A 20,421-nucleotide genomic window follows, 5' to 3' on the forward strand; every position below is an offset into this window, starting at 1 on the left:
TTGTATACAGATTATAATAATATAAGATTAGAAATGAGTTTATTAGAGGGACAGCGCATGTAGGCCGTTTTGGAGACACGGTATGGGACGCGAGATTGAAATGGTTTGGACATGTGCAGAGGAGGGACATGAGTTATATTGGTAGAAGAATGCTGAGGATGGAGCCACCAGGTAGGAGGAAAAGAGAAAGGCCAAGGAGGAGGTTTATGGATGTGGTGAGGAAAGACATGCAGGTAGTTGGTGTGAAAGAGGCAGATGTAGAGGACAGGGTGGTATGGAGACGGATGATCCACTGTGGCGACCCCTAATGGGAGCAGCCGAAAGAAGAAGAAGTAGAAGAAGATACAGATTACAATAATCTGCCTATTGCATGTAAAGCACTCAAATATTTGCTGCTATGTAACCTTTGCTGAAGAGAGACAGGAACAGTTAGCTAGTTATGTGTAGTGAAGTTGATTTAAGCTTCAAATATATACATCAGTTGGTTTTAAGGCTGAGAATAAAACAAACTATTTACTTACAGCACCAAAACAAAAATTAGCATTAAACCATTAGGTTACTTAGCACGAGGAAACGTTTTTCAAACTAGCGCATGCCTAATTCGCTAAATCATCAATCTTAGCTAGCAGGCTTTGAATCCAAACAAGCAGGAGCCACAACAGATAATGAGTGAAGGCAAAGATGATGGATTGAACAGGGGATACTGGTTGGAATAAATATGCAGCCACCTATAACTATAACACTTAATTACTTGTGATTAATTACAAAACTTTTCTATAAACCACCGCAGTGCATCTTACCTCAAACCGACAACAAATCAAAACTTCTTTTTCAAAGTGTCTGGCTGTTACCGTAAAACTTCATGTACACAGTACCCACACTGTAATCTGCAGGTACAACACAATAAACACACCAATTAACAATATCATAGCAAATATCAATACTCAATCTTGTATCTCCTGGGAATTACTATGTCATCGCCAAGACTTACCTCATCCAATGTCTTCAAGATCTTGTTCATATGGTTTATATACTACGGTATGGCCATGCATTAAGATCTCTTTCCTATTATTAAACTTTTATCCTTTTTATGAGGTAGGGATGTCACCAGTAAGGCTCTTTACCCTGCTAAAAAATCCAGCCTCGTCTGACAAGATACCAGCTGCCAAAACTCAGGCCAAGCTACTCAAGCTGGCAGACCGTCTTTGCCAGCTGGCAAGTGGTAGGAGATGGAAACATTCATTCATTCATCTTCACAACACTTGGAGTGAGGCAGGAATACATCCTGGATGATATGCACACACACACACACACACACACACACACACACACACACACACACACACACACACACACACACACACACACACAGACACACACACACACACTTAGCTGCAAATTAGAGTCACCAAACTACCTTTCAGTATGTTTTTGGGAAGTGGGATGATTAAAGTGAGAATGGAAATCAGACAACCTTAGAGGAACCCACACCAATACGGAACGAACATGTGACCACACAGACATTAACCCAAACCCAAACTCAGGATAAAACCTGGGATTGTGGAGCTGTGAGATGCACCATCATGCACCTGTTTATGGTAGGAGCATTTCATCTGATCGTTACCAGTTACGAGTAATACACAGTTTAAACCTGGTTGCATCCTGAACCACATAGAACACACTAAATAGTACGGGTAAAACAGTACACAAAATTCACGGTTTGGGACGTACCTCGGTTTTTGAGTCACGGTTTGGTTCAATTTTAGTACGGTTATGGGGAAGTAATGCAAAACATCGACAGTTTACTTTTGGTTTGGTTTGTTTTTTGTTACAATTTTTTTTTTTATATTTATATACAGGTGCATCTAAAAAAAATCTGAATATCATTAAAAAGTTGATTTATTTTAGTAATTTAATACAAAACGTGAAGCTTGTATTTCTAATTTATAGAAATACAAGAAATATTTTTTATAGAAAAATGTATATTTATAGAAATATCCGATTATGGCTTACAGCTAATGAAAACCCAAAATTCAGTATCTCAGAAAATTTGAGTATTGTGAAAAAGCTCAATAATGGAGACTCGTAGTGTCACACTGCAGGTTTCCTGAGCCTTTAAATGGTGTCTCAGTCTGGTTCAGGCTACACAATCATGGGGGAAGAATGCTGACTTGACAGTTGTCCAGAAGACGATCATTGACACCCTGAACATGGAGGGTAAGACACAAAAGGTCATCGCTAAAGAAGCTGCTGTTCACTGAGTGCTGTATCCAAGCAAATTAATAGAAAGTTGAATGGAAGGGAAAAATGTGGTAGAAAAAAATGAAACGAAGCTCATTCAAGAATTTGGGGAAATTCACAAAGAGTGGACTGCAGCTGGAGTCAGTCCTTCAAGAGCCTCGACGCACAGATGTATCCATGTGTCTTACCACTCCTGAACCAGAGAAAACGTCAGGAGGTGTCTTACCTGGGCAAAGGACAAAAAGGACTGGACTGTTGCTCAGTGGGCAAAGTCGTCTTTTCAGATGAAAGGAAAGAAAATTTAGCATTTCATTTGGAAATCAAGGTCCCACAGTCTGGAAGAGGAGAGGAGAGGCACAGAATCCATGTTGCTTGAGGTCCAGTGTAAAGTTTGCACAGTCAGGTGTGTATTTTTGACTTTAAATATTGAATTTTCGAAAGATATGTTCTTACCTGTTATATTTCAGCATGTCTGCGTTCATGCATTTAAGAAACATACAAGATATTTATTTATTAATTTGTTCAATTTAATTTTTTTTTATAAATAAATTAATTCCTTCTATTCTTTATTCATTCATTATTCAATTGATATACGGAATTGTCATGAATTTCTCCTTTTAAGAGAAATTCCTGATGCTGTACATATAACAACAAGCATCAAAAGAATTCATAGCGCTAGAATGTCATAAAAATGTTGGCGATGACAGGAAGTGGCAGCAAAAGATCAAAATCTGAGTTAGTCATTTGTAGGAGGTAATCATTGTTTCCGTTAAGATAAATACATGAATATACGTTTATTTTGGCATCTAAGTCAGATTGTATGATTTTTTTTTTTCTCGAAACAAGTGCAACAGCACCACCTCTGGTTGTAAGAAAAAGCACAGAATGATATGCTGAATAATAGCTGGGGCTGATTTCTTTCTAGCCCAGACTGTAGATCATGCAGTGACTATCATGTACCAGGTGAATTATGAGTTCATATTTATTTAGTCTCAGTCAAACTTCAGTCTTTAGACTAAATTTAATTTAGTCACAGTGTTCACATCACATTCATTACCTCTAATTGAGCAGATAAATTTGATATTCTGTTGTGTGTATTCAATGTCAACACAGTGTGATATATACTTTATAAAATGTATAATACGCTTAAATGTCTTTGGAGGTGAAATAAAAAGTTGATAGACTGGAGAGACAATATCTAATAAAAGAACAGACCGCAGGATTGCAAACGTATGGTATTTAAACAGTTACTCCTTTTCCAATTAAAGGATTTGTGTTTAAAAGAAACATGGCATGAATTCAGGAGCGCATTAAAAAATTGGAACACGGACAAAACTCATAAATTCAGACGTCTAACTGTCTTCCATTGTGCCCCATATCATTTATATCGACTCATCGATGGCACCTTGTGATCTATTGCACCGCTCAACCCTCCTAATTTCTTTCTCAAGCGTTTCATAGACATTAGAGTTCAGATTTCATCTAACGGCACTATTAGCCCACACCAACGTGTGTGTCCAAAAAACCCTGTGCCAAGTCATACAACATTTACCGGCTTGCCAGGGTGAGCTCCTGTGTTTGAGTTTGTTTTTTCTCTTCTATTTTTCTGTTCTTTACAAACTCATCTACAGTACTGACTAGTTCATTATCAAAAACGTGTGTTTCGCCAACATCCACTGGAAGGCAATAACGGATTTTGTGCAATGATTACTTCGGAATTGACTAGAGAAAAATGGAGGTGTGCTCAATGCAGAAAGGCGCTAAATCCCGCCTGCTGGCTATTTGTTTGCTAGAAGGAAATGACAGATGTTCTCCTTCCTATTGAGTGCTAATCACAAAGCATTCTCAATGTGGGTCCTGGCACAATTATAAGAAATTGAGATTAGGGCTGCAGTGTGAATTGAGCTATGCATAACATACTCTCCACCATTTCCTTCAAAGGATGTAGAAAACGATTGTCCTCTCACGGAAAAGAAACTCGTACATTCACGCATATTGTTGTGCACTAAATGCAAACGACGAACCGCTACATGTAACCTCATGTCACTGAGTCATGATAAATTATTTAACTACTATATATATATTGGCAGCTACTGTATATGTTCCCTGGTGGTCTAGTGGTTAGGATGCGGCGATCTCACCCCCGTTTACCCCGGTCAGGAAACCAACCCCAGCCATTAGGGTTGCACAATGCCGGTCCCAAGCCCGGATAAATGGGAGGGTTGCATTAGGAAGGGCATCCAACGTGAAAACAAGTGCCAAATCAAACATCCGGATGGTCCGCTGTGGCGACCCCTAACGGGAGAAGCCGAAAGAAAGTTATATATTGGCAGCTATGAACAGATGCTTATCATGTGAGAAATTTGTGATGCAGCAAATCTAAAAAGATGCTCAAGACCATCTTAAATAATACAATTGTATATGTCTGGGAATTCTGAGTTATTGGTTTAGGTGAAATAAAATAGTTTTTTGGCTACACATTGTCATACTAGCAGTTTTTTTCTACTTTATATTCTGCCATCCTTTTTCAGCATCTCGTAGCTTGTGGCAGCAAAGTGATAATTACCAGCATACAATATTTTATGTCCAAGAGTGTCAGAAGAACAATTGAAGCATTTGATCTTTTCCTTTCCTTCGGCTGTTTTGTATTGATGATGATGGCGATGATGAAGAGGTTTCGGGTGGGTTTTTATTTGGTTGATTAATACTTTGATATCCAACGCCAGCGATAACAATGACAACAAAAGCAAGTCAATCAAGCAGCTTTATTGACAGCTTCTCTTGTGAAAGGAAAACACTGTTAAAAAATTAGCATGAGGCCTTTACTTGCTTTCTTCTATCATTTTTTTACTGAAGTATACGAGCAAAATCAAAGTTAAACGCTGTCTCAGGAAATAAACTCCAGCTCTTGTGCTTTTTTAAAATAAAAGTGTTAAGATCTGATTCAAGTTTGGATGCACAAGCTGGACTTTACTGAATATTTATTATTTATTATTAATACACTATATGGACAAAAGTATTGGGACTGATTTTTTTTTCCAGCCATATGTGGTTCTTTCACAAACTGTTTACGTCACAAAATTGGCTTTGGAAGTGGTTGAATTTGGAGACCCAGACCTGTTCCAGCATGACAATACAGTGGAACCTCGGTTTACACACTCCCTGGTGTACCTATATTTTCTTATACGTACAAGAATAAACGTGAAATTTTGTCTTGTTATACGTATGAAGCAGCCAATAAGTTTTATTAGATCGTTTTTGAATAAACGTTGAAAAGAAAATAGATTTAAGGGAGTCAAAAATGTAAAGTGTAAAAAAAAAAATTCAATAAAATAAAAATCTAAGTAAAGATTGTGAAAGCCTTTCTGACATCATAATGGAAGGGGATTCCCCTCCTTCCCAGCAGTAACCCCTATCCTCCACTCCGCCTCGTCTCCCTCACACCAGCACCGACTCTTCTAATTTTAGTTTTTTATTATTACAATATGCAGTAATACAACAAATATCACTTATTAATGTATTATTATAATGTATTACTATATATTGTAATTTATTTATGATTTTATATGAATTTCTTTTGGTGATCCTGGAACCTCGGAATTTACATTATTTCTTATAGGGATATTCTCTTCATTATACGTGTAATTTGGTTTGAGTGTACTTATCTGGAACGAATTACCAAAAGCCAGCTTCATGAAGAACCGCTTTACATGGGTTGGAGTGAAAGATCTCAAGTAGCCTGCTATAAAGCGCTGACCTCAACGCTATTGTCTATTGACTGCACCCCAGGTCTCATCACCTCACCTACATCAGCACCTGACTTCACTAACACCCTCGTATCTAAATGAGCACATATCTACAAAAAAACCTAAATCTACTGGAGCATTTTCCCAGAAGCGTGGAGGATATTATAATTTGCGAAAGGGGACTAAAAGTGGAACGGGATTTTCAAAAAGCACACAAATTTTATGTTCAGGTGTCCAAACTTTTGTCCATATAGTGTATATCTGAATTTTGCAATATTAATGAAAGCTGCCTAAATATTACAAAGCAGATAAAAGAGGATTTGCATCAAAGATTGCTTTTAGTAATGTTGATTTAAAAAACTAGTATATCAATATAGATACGCATATACAGTATTAATGCATTCAGTGGTGGGCCGTCAGGGCCAGCAAGGTCTTCTCTGCTGGCCAAAACACTATCAGATACACTGACCTACATTTACAACCTAAATTTAAATATTTGTTCCATGAAATTGTATTAATTTATTCCCAAACAGTTTATTCTCTACATTTCGTAGTGTTTCTCTTGGCTGCACTGCTTCCAGTACATGGATGTGGATGTTCGATATTTTTGTCCAATCACATTTCAGCCTCTATGTGCAGCCATTTCAATCTAATCTGCCCAGAGCCTTCAAAGGCCTTTTTACCTTAGTCTCCTTAAGAAATACTGTATCTCTGTTTCTTTAACCAATCAGATTTCATATTCGTCTCACAGGGCAGCTAGCTGGCCCAGAATAGCGTCAGCATTTTCCGTCCTCTGATTGGTTGGTCAGAGGGAAAATGTTAAAGCCAAGTTCGCCACTTCCAGACCAGTGAATACGAGCGGTCCAACTGGATAACAGCCTCTGACGAGCGGTGCACATTATGAGTCTGCATCTCTGGTAAATGGGTTGTATTTAATTAAATTATTACTGTTTTTGTCATGTTACTAGACAAATATTGATTCTGAACTGCACCAGATGATGTAGGTGCACAGTTGTGGTTGTAGTGTAGAGGTTTGGAGTCTTAAATGGGTTTCTTGCTTTAGTAAAATGGTATTTACCCTTCATATGTGAAATGCCTCTCTCTCGGTAATGCCACGTGTTGTTATATTGCGTTTTTGTATATTATTGATGGTTTCTACAATTGCGACGTGATAGTGGTGGTATAAAGAGGTGGATTAAGTCGGGTGAGTTCCCACTGAAGGCACAGGTACCAAATGCACGGCCCGCCACTGAGTGCATTATATCACATTGCAGTTACAGTAATTAAGAGTTTCTGCATTGTGCAGGTGTCACCATCAGAAAGAGTCTTTGTTAAACTCATAATTACCACTGATATACTCTGTAATTTGTGAAAGTGAAAGAATGGCTTGTAACACATTAAAATCACACAAGCCCGAAAAAACCTACAATGTTTACACGACTTAACATTGTGTTTTATTTTATTTAGAATAAATAAATAAAAAAAATTTGACTAGAATGGGACATTTCCTAAAGAAAATGTGATTGGTGATTGCTGATGCAAAATTTGGCACCAGATGTGCATCGTTCTGCGTGCGAAATGTCGAGCCTTTTTAAACTTCACGTGGCTGGCGTTTGCTTTTTGCCGAGGGGCGGGGCCGATGACATCAGGTGAGGTCACCACGTTACCCGGCATGCAACTTCCTTTGCCGTGCTGAGTGTTTAGAGGTGCCACACGCTGGTTTTTCTGGAGTTTGACGATTTCACGCATTTCGTGGGTTTACGCCGTCAATATACCACTCAACTGCCGATTCCCCTGACTGTGCCGAGCGGTTAGAAGCGTCACACGTCTGGGTTCGCAATGTCGTGAGGGTGCGCCCTATGACGTCACATGATGTCTCTCGAAACACTATGTATGTGAATTATATATAAAAAGCAATTTTCAGATCATATACCTTTTTTTTTATTACTTTGGTTAAGAATGTGGTTTGTATTTTCTACACATAAAAAGGGGATGCAGTCGATTGTGCAAAAATGTCTTCATAAAAAGCTCAATGTTTTATTTTCTCTACAGTCGCTGAAAAGTTTGCATGAGGCCCAGATGAAATGAATAGACTGCCGCGCTTCTTGCGTACTCACAGTCCCTATATCTCAAGTTTCCAATCCCGATGAAGGCGAGTCCGCATCTATGCGAATCTCGCCGCTGGGATGTGCAGCGCGGACATGAATTATGCCTAAAAATGCAATTTCATTCATGACTAAGAGCAGGGATCTCTTGACATCAGGTGCAGCGATAAAAAAAAAAAACACCTCTCGCGGCACGCTGCAATATGTTTCTGAGTAAGAGAGTCCCAAAGTCACCCGGAGCGAGCGATTCACGCCAGCTGCAACAGCAAACAGAAAAATGTGCCCGGAATAAGCAAATAATATCTCTGCGGTTTGCACTTCCCTCTCGCAGGAGACAGCAATAAATAAAAGGCTGTCACGCTCGCTATGCGTTTCATCTAACCGGAGACAAACGAGGGCCGTGTACAGATTCTTCTGCCTGACCTTTAGGCAGCAGTTACACTGCACAATGATTGCGTGATGTCCTCACGGAGACCAAGACACTGACAAATGATGCTGGATGTCATCTAATTTTCTTTTTCAACCCTTACGCTTGAAACACTTTGCTTAATTAAGCTCTCTCTCTGCTACCCTGCTGTGGGGTTCTTCCACACATGGAACACAGGGGGGAAAAAACACTGTATCTGCTACATATTTCAAAAGAACGAAACACAACAGAGACACGGGTACCACAGAGAAGTTGACAATTTTTCAATTACAGCACATCCCAACATAAACTATTCATCTCGTATACTGTAACATTAATTTGCCGACACTAGGCATTTTAATGAATTAAGAATTGACGCCTCGTTCCGTTGATCTATTTATTATGATTACAAGACGTTGTGGAAGGTCCCTGCAACCTGTTAGCGCCAGTTATCAACTACTGTATAATATAGAGGCTGTAAGCATTCATCCTCTTCTTTCTGCTGCTCCCATTAGGGGTCGCCACATCCGTCTCCATACCCCCCTGTCCTCGACATCTGCCTCTTTCAAATCAACTACCTGCATGTCTTCCCCTTACCACATCCATAAACCTTCTCCTTGGTCTTGTTTTTTTCCTCCTTTCTGGTGGCTCCATCCTCAGCATTCTCCTACTGATGTACTCCATGTTCCTCCTCTGCACATTTCCAAACCATCTCAATCTCGCCTCCCTCACCTTGCCTCCAAAACGTCCTAAATGCGCCGACCCTCTAATGAACTCATTCCTAATCCTGTCCATCGTGAACATCTTCAGCTCTGCTACCTCCAGCTCCACCTCCTGCCTTTTACTCAATACCACTGTCTCTAAACCGTACATAAATGATATGTTAATATGAATGTATTTTCTTCTATAGCACAGTTCACGAACAAATAAAATTCTGTTTTATACAGTAAATCTTACAATCCTTGTAATGAAGTTTTGTGAAAGGAATCTCAATTGTAAACAATTTTTTTTATACTTTCTGTTGAAATGACTGTTTTCTGTATGAAAGAGAGAACAAGAGTAAAAGAGATTAGAAACTGAGATCCGTGAGTCTGGTGAGGGAATGACTGTTCATCGAGGCCAGAACAGGAAGTAACTTGACACTCGACATCAAAACCCTCACTATAATGCAACGACATGTCAGTCATTTTAAACACGAATCAATGTAATCATGGGGAACTCACTGAGGTCATGTGACATGCCATATATAAATGATGCTTTGTGTGTAACAAGTACTGTATACAGTGTTCACAATAGTAGTATTAATAAACCTACCAATCCCTACATGTATTAAATGCTGTATGTTAATTTCACAATTGTATGTTAATGTGTGTTAATTTCACAAAAATTGGTGTTTTTTTGGGGGGGTTGCTATTGTTGGAATTGTGCTGACGAACTCTAAACAAGCACAGCACTACACCTTGGATGCTATTCAGGACTAGAGCTTTTAAAGAAGTCGTGTAAGATTCTGAAAAAAACCACCCACCATGAATTATTAATCCAATTTATTAAAGCAGGTATAGATAGTGCTAGGTATATATCTTTAGCGACTGGCACCATATTAAACGGTTGCGTTTGATCGCTTTTTATGTTCGTTTAATGATGTTAATGCAGGCAATTCACCATAGTGTCGGCAGGCGTGCGTCCGAATGGCTATTTTTTTATGCGGTTTTACCAAACTGTCCCTTTTAAACAAGCCTTATCGAGGACAGAGTGGTTATATAACCAGACACCTCCGGTCAGGGGAAGGAAGATAATTGTGCTTAAAATATCTTGGCTGTTTCAAGGGCCATTGAGATGTGTGAATTTAGCCCTTTAGATTGAGAGTCATTATGTCATGTGTTAGTTTTAATGACCTCTGTGACGTTTTTAAGTTTAGATACTTCAAATCATTAGGAAGCGTTTTTGTACGTGGCCAGCATGGATGATATATACATATGTATGACGTGCATTCTCTTTTTAAGTCACGTTTCAGTTTAATTTCCGTATGGTTATAGGGGAAGAAATGCAAAACATAAAACTTTGTTGTTTTATAATCTTCTTCTTCTTCTTTCGGCTTCTCCCATTAGGGGTCGACACAGCCGATCATCTGCCTCCATACCCCCCTGTCCTCTTATATATATATATATATATGGACAAATGACAAATGTCTGTGGACACCTAGGATTTGTACATGTCTGTTGAATATCTCATTCCATGTTTAGTCCCCTTTAGCTGTTATAATTACCTTCACTCTTCTGGGAAGATGCTCTACTAGATTTTGGAGTGTCCTTGTAGAGATTTGGGGTAATTCAGCCACAAGAGTGTACTTATGTAGGGTGAAAAGATCTAGGGTGCAGTCAATATCCCAGTTTAACCCAGAAGGTGTTCAGTAAGGGTGAGGTCAGAGCTTTAATGCAGGCCAAGCAAGATCTTCCATTCCAACCAATGTAAGATATATTTTCACTAAGCAGGCGTCCTGCTGGAACCGGTCTGCATCTCCTACTTTACATGAATGAAAAATTGAATGCAACCACATCCAAAGACATTCTGTCCAACTTTGTGGTAGCATTTTGAGGAAGAACCATGTATGGCTGGAAAAGTCAGTTGCACAACCCATAAAACTGCACTATATAGCTGAAAGTGAGGATGGCGATTACACCAACATATGACAGTTGGATATCCCATTTAAAAACAGTAACAACATGGAGTCCATTCCAGCAGCTGAGAAGGCATTCTAGGAAATTGTAAAGCATGGATGTGTCCAATAAATCTTAATTCTACAGCAGGTAAAGACATTGTATCAACAATTTGGGTAAAACCAGCTAAAGCATAGCAAAAGTAACCATGACACGTCTCTGGAACTGTACTGGGTGTATGAAGATCATTCTTAAGAAAGATATGCTGGTTGGTGTTCTAATGATAGCGATATATAGTGCTGTCCAAATTTTCCCTAAGTGTTCAAGAGGGTTTAAATCTGGTAGCTGTGAAGGCCACTGCATATGATTTACAACATTAATATACTCAACAAATCATTCAGTAATCCCTTGTGCACGGTGGATGGGGGGTAGGGAAACCATAAAAGAGACCACTCCTGCCAGGAGTGTGAAGGGAAATGAATAATTGCCTCTCATAGCAGAACAAGACCACCCATTTATGCCTTTTGTCACCTAGGCTGTATACATACTGTATATATATATATATATGTATATAATACTGTAAATACTTTAGATACATTTTATCTTAAATATTAGTTTTCTGCTTTAAATGACAATGCAGCCAGTGCGCTCATAAAATTGCAAAGCTGTGTACATAAGAGAGGTAAAACAGTTTTTAAAAGCAAAAGATGGACCTGTTTACTCTTTTCCGCATCTACACCTGTGCCAAGCATCAATCCGTACGACCGCATGTGGCAAAACTATTTATTCTGCACACCCAATGTTCAAACATTAAAAACGCATTTGCTTGTTGTCTGAAGCAAGAAGAAAAAAAAATGCAAATGCAGCATTTTAACCGAAACCAATTTTGTAGAATTTGCCTTTTGGTTGGATGCGAGGTGGAAAGTAAATTAATAATACATGCGTTCCGGGGTGGGAGGGGCGACGCTGTTCGGCAGTGGCAGGCCTGTGAGTTCATACTGTCAAACAAAAATGCAATAATGCATAAAAATGTCATCTGAATAATGCAAAGGGCGGAATGCATAAATAGTAGATTAGGTCTGATTTAATTACGCTGCCACAAAAGCCAAGCTTGGCATTAAACAAACAAGTGCAGGCAAGCGGAATGAGTCGGTTCAGTGTACACATGGCCTGGTGCAGGAGCCAAGAGGAGGTTAACACTCTGATCAAATGGAGCACCGTGTGCACAACCTATTTTGTTCTGCAGGCTTCGAGCCACTGTTTGTGGACACGTCGCTGCTAAAACACACTGTGCTAGAGAGGGCTTTGTTTTAATTCTTCACATGTCAATGCTAGAAGGTAGAGGGTCTTATAAGCTGGTTTGCTCAATTTGTATGAATATTCTAATAAACTCACGAGTGCCCTTAATTCCAAACGTCACATACCACCATTGTACCCAGAAGTACAGAATGAATGCCCATCTCCTTCCATTACAGCAAATACACCGAATTATGTGCAAGCTACACGCTAACGTTTACGTTTTCAATGCTTTCCTGAGAGACCTAAAAGGATTAGAGAGTTAAACAAGCATGGAATAAAACATCAACTCGAACGAGACCAAAAGAATCCACCCAAAAGCAAAGCAAATATAAAGCAGAAGCGCTACTTCTCCTTGTTCCTTAAACAAACAGAAGAAACCAAACAATGTAGATACATGGCTTTACAGTTTGTCTCATTTTTTTACATCTAATATGAATAGTTGTGGGTTTAGTTCACTTAAAGCATCGTAACATTTAGATTAAACCTTAAAAAGCACGATCAATATTGTGCGTGCTCTGCTATTTACGGATTTTGAGTCTAGGTAAGTTGTGTCAATTTGTACATTAAGTTGTGATAAAGTTGGAAGAGTTACATTATTTAGCAAGTCATGCATTATTATCTCCTTATTTCAAGACAGTATCTCATTATATTAAATGAATAACCCATTATTTCAACTTCAACTCATTATTTCAAAATATTAGGCCCATATCTCATTATTTTACTGTAACTGGATATGTCAGGATACACTTTATGGACGAAAGTTGGTGGACACCTGACCATATGATTTGAATCTATTTTTTAAACATCCCATTTCACACATCTGCTGTTATAATAATCTTCACTCTTCTGGGAAGGTGTTACACAAGATTTTGGAGAGTTCTTGAGGAGATTTGTGCTTATTTAGCCACAAAGGCATTAGTAAAGTCAGGTACTGATGTAGGGTGAGGAGGTCTGGGGTGCAGTCAGCGTTCCAATTCATTCCAAAGGTGTTCAATGGGGTGAAGTCAGAGCTCTGTAGCAGGCCTTCCAAGATCTTCCACTCCAACCCATTTAAACAATATAATCTTTCAGCTTGTTGTGTGCTGCCATGGAACAGAATTTGGTCTCCGAGTTCAAATGAAGGAAAACGCTTCTGCGTCCGAATACATCCTATCCAACTGTATACTTTTTAACTTTGTGTTAACAGTTTGGAGCCACATATGGCTGGAAAAGTCAGGTGTCCCAATACTTTTGATGGGTGGTAAATAAAAAGAAAATGGCATAATGGCATCTTACATGTCTGCAAATAAACACTGTTACTAAATCAGTATACACTGATAAACTCTTATTCAGACAAATGAATAGAAATAAAGGATATAAGATTTGCATTAAATACTGTGATAAAATACCGTATGAACCTGAAACATGAACCTCAATGGGTTTTCTTCCAGTCCTATCCATATATATATATAAATCACAATTCTGGTTCAAGGGCATTATTTTAACCCACAATTTGTCTAAAAGCCCACTTGATGAAAATATAAGAGATAAGAGTAGAGAGACCACTATGAATACAGTAAATTAAGTTTAGGGCTTTTGTTTTACATAATGGTCTCGGAATTTCATGTCTAGTGATTATTTTATTACCTGTAGAAGTCGCCAAGGTTTTGGGGGATTTTTACGAAACATGTGTGAAGCAAACCCCCAAACAGTACAAACAGCAGAAAAGTAGATCATTAATATTGTTATTATTTGCATGTTTCCTTTTAACTGCAATGAGCATTTGGTCAACACACTGCCTATGTCATTATTTAACCTTCATTTCTTTTCGGCTTCTGTATCAGCTATAAGCATAACAGCTGCATTACCATAAAACTAGCGTGTGGCATTTTATACGCAGGTGTTATTAACAACTTTGGTAGCCTGAAAACCCATAATCCAATTTGGTAACTGAAAATTGAGCTCTCCGAGTCGTTGCGCCTGGTTTTTTTCAGCTCTGACCTGCTTTGCTGTTCATCTCAGGGAACATATTTTAAGCGCCCAGGCAGAGTGGGTGCAGGTTCGGCGGGGCGGCTAGCATGAGAAACGCGATCTGATTGCGGTCTCTTTGTGAGCGCCGAAATTCAATAGGAAAGCCTTAATCTTGCTCCTGCACCAGGCTCTGGTGAGAGTCGGAAGAAAAGAAAGGGAGCACACTGTGTTTCCCAGGCTCTAGCTAGCACTAGAGAACACCTTTGAAAGTGATATTCTGATGCTGTATTCTGAGGCCTGGCGTGGAACACCATCATGCGAGCAAAAAGCAACCATAGAACGCAGCTGACCTCTGCTTTACCTTTCCACCGAAGAATCAACGTTACAAATTCGATACAGAAATCAGACATGAAACAGACACCAACATAGGGCCCAGTGTAAGGGCCCAGTGACACCATTTTAAGAGCTCCAAATTCTCATGGCCCTGTCTGAACACTGAGTTCCGAAAATAAGTGCAAATGGTAAGTCAGATAAGTCAAAAATTTTCATTTCAAATAAATTTTCATTTCATTTTCAACCCATTTGCAACCCAGCCCACATATAATGGGCATGGAAAATTCATTTACATGTTTTTCTGCCTTTAGTGCTTCTATACTCTGTGGTATTGGATTTAAACCAATGTCAGTATGTGCACTGAATGTCAGTGTGCTCGGTAGATTATGAGCATACACACCAAACAAACAAATATTATCTTTTGTAGTGTTTTGCACCAAAATCCATGATATGTAAAAAAATATGCCTATCATACGTTTTCATGCCAGATGCCTGGTGTAAAGGCCGTTTTGGTAACATTACAGAATTATAGATGTGGTGCTGCTGTGGTCTAGTGTAAAACAGGTTTTATCTGAACAGAATGAATACTAATGGAATTTAAATAATAGTTTTATTCATTATTTTAAAAAAATTCCTAAATCCAATTTTGCCAAACCTCTAGAGTGCTACCGGCATCTCAGAAGATCTCAAACTATGTTTTTCTTTAGAAGAATTCTCCCATTTTTTTTTTTGACGAAACCAGAGCGTGTGTATTTCTATCATGTACTTTTGCCTGTTGGAAAAGGACCTGCTCTTTATAAAGGGATGAGTATGAAATGCTGTGAGATGTGAGATGTGAAGCACCCAGAAGCTGCAACTATGGCACTTGCAAAGTGCTAACACAGCATGTGGAGGGAGGGAAAGAGAGAAGGAGAGAAGGGGAACCGAGCCAAACTGTAAAGAGCAAAAGTGCAAGTTTGAAAGGGAAAAGAAGAGGAAAGTGAGACAAAGCCCAGAGTGGAATCGGATAGGAAGCCTGGAGGAAAAAAATTGCAAGATTCGCACACAGTCACAAGGGTAATGACTTGCGCTGGAGGTTCTGCAGTGGTTTAATGAGGCCTGTGAATAGACAGTAATTATTTCTGCGGTAAAGCCAAATGTTTTGTGGTAAAAACTAAAGAGAACGGTAAGCACTGGCCTTCCCCGTGGCTGACTCATCACTAATATTAGACACAGAAAACATGTTTCTATATTAGATCCGCTCTCATGAGAAAAAGGCATGCCATTACTGTATGTTTATTAGAAGTAAACATGATGCGACTCACAGGCTGCCGAGAACGACACGGGAAAACGAAGACGCGTCGTTCATTAATATTCCTAGGTTCAGATGCATATTCATTAGGTGCCCACCTTTCATTAACTGCAGCTATTTATTTCCATGCAATCCGACTCATCCATTATGCATTCCATAATCCATGGACATGTCCACTTACTCACTCATGCATTCACTTACTCGTTCATTACACATTCTTTCATTTGGTCGAACATGCAAAGACGTCAATGTCACATCACTGGCTTTGTTCCAGTCCGAAAAAAAAAAACCCGTTTGGAGCCACGCTTTATAATTCCTATAAACCAAAAGCTCGAATAGAAGATCCATCTCAGAGCATCATCATTCACCAAGACATTGTTCTTGAAGTACTATAAGCCTAAGATCACCAGAAATAAAGACCTTCTCCTGGCAAACATTCACAGTATTGTGAACGGCCATGTGAAGAGCTCTTCAGTTCAACAGCGCCTCATTCTCCAGAAGGAACGTGTCAATCCCGAGATTCGACTCAATTATTCGCTTAAACGGAACATCATGTAGCAACAAAACACTTCATTAGACATCCGTTCGTATCTGCTAATGACAGGCTTTAAGGCATGCATACTTCAGATTATGCATGGAGATTTCCTGGTACCGCTGATATAAGGAACATAACGTTTATTATTCTGACATTATAGATAGGGGGGGGGGGGGAGAATAGTGAACATAACCCAGGAAGCTGATTATTTCTGTATTCACTGTATATGCATAACCCTGTCTGACACATTCTGTTTCACTTTTTTAAGTTTCCTGCACTCTGCTGCGTTCACTGCAACCTTCACTCTTTTGGGAAAGCTTGTCACTAGGTTTTGGAGTGTGGCTGTGGAGATTTGTGGAGTTTGTAAAGGTTGAGCACGGATGCCGGGTGAGGAGGCCTGGGGAATTTCATCCCAAAGGTGTTCAGTGGAGTTGGGATTAGAGCTCTGTGCAGACCACTTGAGTTCTTCCACTTCAACCTTGTGCACTATCATGCTGAATAAGGTTTCGGTTTGATTTCATAATTTTAATAATACTACAGAATGCAGACATTACGAACAGCGGTGGATGAAAACATGCGGACCATCCGCATGTTTTTTCAGTGTTCACAAAACATGTAGTTGAGTAAAAGCAGAGATTCTTTCTTTCGGCTTCTCCCGTTAGGGGTCGCCACAGCGGACCATCCACATGTTTTTTGATTTGGCACATGTTTTTACGCTGGATGCCCTTTCTAACGCAACCCTCCCCATTTATCCGGGCTTGGGACCGGCACTGAGAGTGGCTGGGGTCGGTCCCCTGACCGGGGATCGAACCCGGGCCGCAGCGGTGAGAGCGTCGCATCCTAACCACTAGACCACCAGGGACCCTAGTTGAGTAAAAGTAGAGATACACTGGGTAAAATGTTACTCCGGTAAATGTGCTCGCTTTAAATTTTCACTTGAGTAAAAAAACTCAAGTATTTGCCTTTGAATGTAATTAAATATCCAAAGTACTATGATTTATTATGGCTGTAATGTTCCCATTATCAATTCGCTTCATCAACTCAGTTTATGTGAAAACAGTCTAATGCTACTCTTAGCACACCGATCTATTAATAGAATGATATTAATGAGTCAAACACTGATTGAAATTTAATCAAATGATCTATTGATATCTATTAAAATAATCATGAGCCCAAAACCTACTTAACTACTTAAAAAAATCACGCAAATAAGACCACGGGTGTTGTGGGAATTTAGAGTCAGGAGTTTCTTCCATCATTAATTCCTCTCAAAATGTTGTATGTTGGTGATAAATAGAAACCACTAAGCGGCGATCGGAACAAGTTCAAAACAGATCGCGTGCTCTAAACCGATTGGTGGTTTGCTGTGTGTTTGACCGGTTACGTTTTTAATCCATTCGTATATAAACAGGAACGACTGATTTTGCAAAATGTAGTTGAGTAAAAGTACGATATTTGACTTTAAAATGCAGTGAAGTTAAAGTCTCTCTAATTGGAAATTCTTGAGTAAAGTACAGATACGTCAAAGTGCTACTTAAGTACAGTAACAAATTATACTTACCTTCTAACTGTCCACCGCTGATCATGGACAACTATGTGATTTAAATTGTGTGCTATTGAACATGTGCGATTCCTAACAGCTGTATCCCCAGAGACTCTGGACAATCACTGTGACTCTCTACTAATCAATTTGTCTTTCTTTCATCCTACCTCTTCGGTTTACTCCCGTATCCCATCATGCAAAACATACTGGCCACCAGTTAGAACGCCTCAAAAGAGAGATCGGCCTGACAGTGCACATACTAAGATCATAGTCTATGGTACAAAGAGGCAGTTAAGAAAGCCAAGAATACATATTATACCACTGCCTGCAGTAATGACCGGGGAAACCCTAGAGCCTTTTCTACTTTCACGTATTGCGACTCCTTTATTTGCCCGAACTGTGCTGTAAATTTCCAAAGGTTTTTAACGAGAAAAATATCTAAATGCAGTTTCAGCATACCTCCGTCCATTCAAATGAGCTATTTCACCTTCCCCTACTGTTAATGGAAAATTCTCTAGTTTTATTCTTCTCCCATTTGCCACCTGGATACTATGTCTGCTCCTCCAGTCATGTTTTCCTTCACCGTGATCACTTATAACTTATCTGGCTCTATTGTCTAAAAACCTGAACCTGGCTGCAATTACCCAAGTTCTTAAAAAAACAGGACTTGACCATAAGTCATTTCAGGCCCATTTATAGCTTGCCTATTTTTTTGGCAAACTACTCTATCATACAGCAGCGGCTTAGCACAAAGAGCATTTAGCCTTCAGTGACCTGTTCAAGTAGTTCAGTCTTGGGTAAAACAAACCACATCACTGGAAGTGCACCTGTCAGGGTTACAAATGACTTGTTGGTTGTGGCTGATCATGAGTTGCTGAATTTGTTCTGCTGGTTGGCCATAGTACGGTTGTACATAGTACGGTCCTCTCATGGATTCAGTCTTATCGCTCTAAAAGTCTGGGTCAGTTGAGGTCAGACTTGTCTCAAAGCTTTACATTTTGTTTTTAGTGTTTCTCAAAGCTCATATCAAGGCCTAATATTATATCTTTTAAACATGCTCTCTTTTGGGAATAACATTAGGAGTCATGGTCTAACATAAAGATGAGGTGGGGAGGTTATAGCTTAGTGGTTAAGGCATTGAACTTCGATTGGAAGGATTGGAAAGACTGGATCTGAAACTTGTGAGTTCAAATCTCAGCCACACCAAGCTGCCACTCCTGAGCCACCATGAGACAATTAACACAGTGACAGAAAAGTACATTGTCCATTTACTAATAAATACTGTACATTTGGTGATTTAGCAGCATCGAGTCCCTTTGTATTAAGTAATTCAATTGCTTGAGGAAAGAAGCTGTTGCAAAGACTGTACATGACGCCCCGAAAGCTTTGGAAACTTTTTTTTTTGATGGTAGGAGGGTAAAGATTGTTTGTTTGTGTGTGTGTGTGTGTGTGTGTGTGTGTGTGTGTGTGTGTGTGTGTGTGTGTGTGTGTGTGTGTGTGTGTGTGCGTTCAGTCACAATGCTGGTGTCTTTGCAGATACAGGGTGTGGCAATGAGTATGCCTGACTTTATTACATTCCCCACAGCTCAGGTTCAAATCATTGGTGTCACTGTAGACACCACACAGTCATTTAATTCACATTTGAAAAGCACCACTAAACAACTCTGTCACACTTCCTCTCTTCAGACATAAATCTGTTTTTTGTTGGGGGGTTTTCAAATTTGGATTTGTGTGTCTACCTTGCTGCATTCATACTCACAAGAACACTCACTCAGATCTTCTGAAACACTTGCAAACCTGCAGTTGCAAGTGTTTCCTGTTTTTTTAAATAAATACACAGCTGCTTTTCCTCTTAACTAAGTACTCTGTATATTTTTATTTTTTATATATATATATATATATATATATATATATATATATATATATATATATATATATATATATATATATATATATCCATCCATCCATCCATCTTCTCCTGCTTATCCGATACCGGGTCGCGGGGGCAGCAGTCTAAGCAAAGATGCCCAGACTTCCCTCTCCCTAGACACTTCTTCCAGCTCTTCCGGGGGGACACCAAGGCGTTCCCAGGCCAGCCGGAAGACATAGTCTCTCCAGCGTGTCCTAGGTCTTCCCCGGGGTCTCATCCCAGTGGGACGCGCCCTGAACACCTTCCCAGGAAGGCGTCCAGGAGGCATCCGGAACAGATGCCCGAGCCACCTTAGCTGACCCCTCTCGATGTGGAGGAGCAGCGGATCTACTCTGAGCTCCTCCCGAGTGACTGAACTTCTCACCCTATCTCTAAGGGATCGCTC

General features: G+C 39.5%; 1 protein-coding gene across 6 annotated transcripts in view; it reads right to left on the minus strand.

Moving 5' to 3' along the window:
* cdh4 (cadherin 4, type 1, R-cadherin (retinal)) overlaps window positions 1-20,421 on the minus strand; it is a 490,519-nt gene that overhangs the window by 205,070 nt on the left and 265,028 nt on the right. The window lies entirely within an intron of this gene.

Source organism: Silurus aristotelis (assembly GCF_946808225.1).
Source record: "Silurus aristotelis genome assembly, chromosome: 28".
Classification (NCBI taxonomy): domain Eukaryota; kingdom Metazoa; phylum Chordata; class Actinopteri; order Siluriformes; family Siluridae; genus Silurus; species Silurus aristotelis.